The sequence below is a fragment of the Scyliorhinus torazame genome, chromosome 4 (genome assembly GCF_047496885.1).
Source record: "Scyliorhinus torazame isolate Kashiwa2021f chromosome 4, sScyTor2.1, whole genome shotgun sequence".
Classification (NCBI taxonomy): Eukaryota; Metazoa; Chordata; class Chondrichthyes; order Carcharhiniformes; family Scyliorhinidae; genus Scyliorhinus; species Scyliorhinus torazame.
The window spans coordinates 299,478,289-299,485,160 of record NC_092710.1 but is presented as its reverse complement, the minus strand read 5'-3'; positions in this window follow the sequence as shown (position 1 = coordinate 299,485,160).

Sequence of the window (6,872 nt, the reverse complement as noted above, 5' to 3'; positions counted from 1 at the left end):
CCTCACACCCCACATTGCAATCACCCTCCTACCCCACATTGCAATCACCCTCACACCCCACATTGCAATCACCCTCACAACCCACATTGCAATCACCCTCCTACCCCACATTGCAATCACCCTCACAACCCACATTGCAATCACCCTCACACCCCACATTGCAATCACCCTCACACCCCACATTGCAATCACCCTCCTACCCCACATTGCAATCACCCTCACACCCCACATTGCAATCACCCTCATACCCCACATTGCAATCACCCTCCTACCGCACATTGCAATCAACCTCATACCCCACATTGCAATCACCCTCATACCCCACATTGCAATCACCCTCATACCCCACATTGCATTCACCCTCACATCCCACATTGCAATCACCCTCATACCCCACATTGCAATCACCCTCATACCCCACATTGCAATCACCCTCATACCCCACATTGCAATCACCCTCATACCCCACATTGCAATCACCCTCACACCCCACATTGCAATCACCCTCATACCCCACATCGCAATCACCCTCACACCCCACATTACAATCACCCTCATACCCCACATTGCAATCACCCTCATACCCCACATTGCAATCACCCTCATACCCCACATTGCAATCATCCTCATACCCCACATTGCAATCACCCTCATACCCCACATTGCAATCATCCTCATACCCCACATTGCAATCACCCTCATACCCCACATTGCAATCACCCTCATACCCCACATTGCAATCACCCTCATACCCCACATTGCAATCACCCTCATACCCCACATTGCAATCACCCTCACACCCCACATTGCAATCGCCCTCATACCCCACATTGCAATCACCCTCATACCCCACATTGCAATCACCCTCATACCCCACATTGCAATCACCCTCGTACCCCACATTGCAATCACCCTCATACCCCACATTGCAATCATCCTCACACCCCACATTGCAATCACCCTCATACCCCACATTGCAATCACCCTCATACCCCACATTGCAATCACCCTCATACCCCACATTGCAATCACCCTCATACCCCACATTGCAATCACCCTCATACCCCACATTGCAATCACCTTCATATCCCACATTGCAATCACCCTCACACCCCACATTGCAATCACCCTCATACCCCACATTGCAATCACCCTCACACCCAACATTGCAATCACCCTCATACCCCACATTGCAATCACCCTCATACCCCACATTGCAATCACCCTCATACCCCACATTGCAATCACCCTCACAACCCACATTGCAATCACCCTCATACCCCACAGTGCAATCACCCTCATACCCCACATTGCAATCACCCTCATACCCCACATTGCAATCACCCTCATACCCCACATTGCATTCACCCTCACATCCCACATTGCAATCACCCTCATACCCCACATTGCAATCACCCTCATACCCCACATTGCAATCACCCTCATACCCCACATTGCAATCACCCTTATACCCCACATTGCAATCACCCTCACACCCCACATTGCAATCACCCTCATACCCCACATTGCAATCACCCTCACACCCCACATTACAATCACCCTCATACCCCACATTGCAATCACCCTCATACCCCACATTGCAATCACCCTCATACCCCACATTGCAATCATCCTCATACCCCACATTGCAATCACCCTCATACCCCACATTGCAATCATCCTCATACCCCACATTGCAATCACCCTCATACCCCACATTGCAATCACCCTCATACGAAACATTGCAATCACCCTCATACCCCACATTGCAATCACCCTCATACCCCACATTGCAATCACCCTCACACCCCACATTGCAATCACCCTCATACCCCACATTGCAATCACCCTCATACCCCACATTGCAATCACCCTCATACCCCACATTGCAATCACCCTCGTACCCCACATTGCAATCACCCTCATACCCCACATTGCAATCACCCTCACACCCCACATTGCAATCACCCTCATACCCCACATTGCAATCACCCTCATACCCCACATTGCAATCACCCTCATACCCCACATTGCAATCTCCCTCATACCCCACATTGCAATCACCCTCATACCCCACATTGCAATCACCTTCATATCCCACATTGCAATCACCCTCACACCCCACATTGCAATCACCCTCATACCCCACATTGCAATCACCCTCACACCCAACATTGCAATCATCCTCATACCCCACATTGCAATCACCCTCATACCCCACATTGCAATCAACCACATACCCCACATTGCAATCACCCTCATACCCCACATTGCAATCACCCTCATACCCCACATTGCAATCACCCTCATACCCCACATTGCAATCACCCTCATACCCCACATTGCAATCACCCTCATACCCCACATTGCAATCACCCTCATACCCCACATTGCAATCACCCTCATACCCCACATTGCAATCACCCTCATACCCCACATTGCAATCACCCTCATACCCCACATTGCAATCACCCTCATACCCCACATTGCAATCATCCTCATACCCCACATTGCAATCACCCTCATACCCCAAATTGCAATCAACCTCATACTCCACATTGCAATCACCCTCATACCCCACATTGCAATCACCCTCATACCCCACATTGCAATCATCCTCATACCCCACATTGCAATCACCCTCATACCCCACATTGCAATCACCCTCATACCAAACATTGCAATCACCCTCATACCCCACATTGCAATCACCCTCATACCCCACATTGCAATCACCCTCATACCCCACATTGCAATCACCCTCACACCCCACATTGCAATCACCCTCATACCCCACATTGCAATCACCCTCGTACCCCACATTGCAATCACCCTCATACCCCACATTGCAATCACCCTCATACCCCACATTGCAATCACCCTCATACCCCACATTGCAATCACCCTCGTAACCCACATGGCTTGTTGAGATCTGGATTTAACACTATACATTTGGCACAGGTCAATGCAGTCAGATTGTCCTGACGATGACAAAGTTTGAACTCGACATGGTCGTTTATAACAACTATTTCTGAGCCTGGTCTTTAGAAACAAAATGTGAGGTTGTTCTCCTCCTCAATCTTGCCCAAATCCAGACAGCAAATGTTACAATATTTGGGAGATGGCCCCCAATGCCACCTCAGAGCTTGAACAGGATTTATTTCCTCCTGCCCTGACTGTGGCTATACCGTGTACCTTCTCTGCCCACCACATGTAAATGGAACCAGAACTGATCCTCCTGCTTTGACAGGTTTCCTTGCTTCCCATCATCCATACTGACACTTCCTGTGGAAGGGTGGGCAGGCTTTGGGAAACAACAAATACAGACTCACCATATAGAACATAGAACGATACAGCGCAGTACAGGCCCTTCGGCCCACGATGTTGCACCGACATGGGAAGTCAAAAAACAAAAGCCATCTAACCTACACTATGCCATTATCATCCATATGTTTATCCAATAAACTTTTAAATGCCCTCAATGTTGGCGAGTTCACTACTGTAGCAGGTAGGGCATTCCACGGCCTCACCACTCTTTGCGTAAAGAACCTACCTCTGACCTCTGTCCTATATCTATTACCCCTCAGTTTAAGGCTATGTCCCCTCGTGCTAGCCATTTCCATCCGCGGGAGAAGGCTCTCACTGTCCACCCTATCCAACCCCCTGATCACTTTGTATGCCTCTATTAAGTCTCCTCTTAACCTTCTTCTCTCTAACGAAAACAACCTCAAGTCCATCAGCCTTTCCTCGTAAAATTTTCTCTCCATAACAGTCAACATCCTGGTAAATCTCCTCTGCACCCGCTCCAAAGCTTCCACGTCCTTCCTATAATGCGGTGACCAGAACTGTACGCAATACTCCAAATGCGGCCGTACCAGAGTTTTGTACAGCTGCAACATGACCTCATGACTCCGGAACTCAATCTCTCTACCAATAAAGGCCAACACTTATAGTAGGCTTATTGATATTGATACAATTTGACCAATGCACATATCCACTGGTGTACCTAACGCGTTTTGAAAGAGTACTTTTTATTGCTGAAAAGTAAGACATGTTGTGGAATCTTTTCATCTTGCACCCATCAGGACAAATGCAAGAATGCCAAACTTCAAACAATCACACCAATTTATACTGCAGGACAAAAGGATGTTGATTGGTTGGCAAGTTGACTCTGATTGGCTGTGACATTGCCATGGAGAGAGCAACAGGGGACTGAAGATAGGCTTCCCAAGCCTCTGGGTAATTCAGAAAAGTTGCAAAGCTTGAAAATATTGATTTTGTTTGCAGAGAATGGGTCCCTGTGTAGCAAGTATAAATAAATCACATTACAAGCTCAGCTCATTATCTTAAATCAGTTGTTGGTGTTGCTATTAGTACACTCAGGATTGTTCAACAAGTGCTGTCCAAATCGCGGAGTTCCATCTAACAGATTCTTCTGTTTATCCCGATAAGCGTTAGACAAAGGGCTGGATTCTCTGTTTCAGCGGCTAAGTGGAGTATGTGTGGACTTTTACGACCAAAGAATCGTCGTGAAACCCTGACCGATTCCAGCACCGGTGAGGGGCTAGCACTGGTACAGGATGAAACTCCCCCCTCCCGCGCCGAAAACAGCCATAGAATGGCTGGGTCCCGGGCTATGCATTCGCATGACTGACGACCTGCAGCAGTCACGCTGTACAACCTGGAGCCGGCCGAGCGCGGACCCAACCCGCCATCCGCGACCCCACAGCCCACCGCATGGCTACCCCCTGGCCACCCCCCACCAGCTCCCTAGACCTCACAGAAGCCCCCCCCCCATCCAGTGGCATGTCTCCTGGCCGAGTGTGGCGGTGCTCAACACAGTCCGCAGCTGCCACGCCGCGTTCCTGAACGGCTGATGCCACACTTGTCCCGCGCCGTCAGGAATTCTGCCCATTGGTGGCGGAGCAACGTGGGTGGGCCGGCCAGTGACATGCCAACGCCATTGCAACAGTGCGCGGTGCGCAATGCAATGATGCCAGTTTGGAGGGGGCAGAGCAGGGCTGACCGCCGTCAAACAGCTGCCGACTTTTGGTTGGAGCCCACTTTGCGCATGATCGGTGAACACAATTTTGGCATCAGGCAAAGGAGAATCCCGCCCAGAAACTTTCAGAAACAGAAAACGTTCCAGAAATATGCAAGAGTGCTTTTTTACATGTCTTGTCCAAATAATTATTTCGCAATTGATTAATATTTTGGCACAAGTTTTGGAATTGGGTACGGTTTATTCGATTCCTTTCCTTGAGTGAATTACATGCGAGATCTTGGAGCTTGCACGCAGCACAATGCCACACAACATGATTTCACACCATCCCCAGCCTCCTGCAGCTTGGCATCCGCAATGATAAACAGCTGAAAAGCTGACAAGCCGGGTTCGCAGAGCTCACCAGCCTCCTTGAGGCCCCGCTGGAGGAATGGATGCAGTCGAGGTGCCAGATCAAGTGATGCAAGAATGACAGACACTTCACTAATGTACCATAGACTGACTGACTTAATCCTGCTCCAACTCCAACCCAGTCCCCTGGTTCAGGGCTGAATAGAGATGTGCACCAGGAGTCCTGTCATTGGGGAAGAGGCAGACAGGTAGACACACAGCCCTGTGGAAACTCTGCCCTGCTATAAACCTTGGATTCAAAGATTCTGTGCAAAACTGAAATGGATACTCATGGACCCAGTGGCTCTTTCCGGATGAACATGTGCATCTGTGCTGGCACATTCAGGGAAAGTACTTCCTGAATGTTTTGTTTGCCTGCGGAGTGTATTCTTTGTGTCATTACATAATATTGGGGCCATTCTTTGTCCATGTGACTTGGAGGCATGACTAATAGGAAATGTGGAGGAGCTGTGATTATCTTTTACATTTTTGTGTTATGAACCATAATTCAAATGTTTCTCTCAACCTTGTGAGGCAGATGGATGTCTACTACAGAAATGCAATGTTCAAGATTGTGAATTTTGCTGTAAACGGTACAAATAAACTTTGCTAAAGGCAGATGGTGGCTGGGATTCTGTTACCGGAAAGCACCCAGCAGCAGCGGCGGAGAATCACGCCTGGTCTCTGCTGCCTCTAGGAGCAGGTCTGCGAGTCTCTCTCCTTCACCATGATGATTTATGTATGGTGGAGAGCTCGCTGCATTCCATCACATTCCCAGTATCGGGTCGCCATTTTGAGCTGGCGGCCCAATACCGAGGTCCTGCAGTGGGCCCCCTCTTCCCCCAAAATGCAAATCCTTCCCGCTGGCGTTTAAGGGCATCCTCTCCCCCACCATGGGAATAATTGGTTACCGCCCACCCCACTGCTGGCAGGCATGAGGGAGACAAGACCATACCATCACCCTCCCACCAGACCCGCCCGTAAGAACCACTATCAGACCCCCCCCCATAAGAACCACTATCAGAGACCCCCAACAGAGGCACCCAATAGAGATACCTTTCAGGGATCACTGTATTTTCACTTAGCCTTCCCCAACACCTGCTGCCAGAGACAAAACTGTTTAAAGCAGCAGCTGTTACAAGTGTCAGTGACTTCCTGGAAAGGCAAGTACACTTCAAAGGGCTTCAACTCTTGACAGCCTTTGAAATGCAAATATGCCATTCAATTTCACACAGCAATGCATTGCATTGGCCATTGATTGACAGTTTTATTACTCCAGAGAACGGTGCTTGCTTGGTGGATTGTTTATCTATATTTCCCTTCACGCTTGAATGCATCTCAATTAGCCTACTTTGATGCTTACCACACTGTTTGTAAAAACTCTTGCTATGATTGACAGCTCTTCACCACATCAAAAGAAGCTAAGTGCATCCTGCTCTGAAAAAGAGGAAGTGAACCAACTTAGCTGCTTTTGATGTAA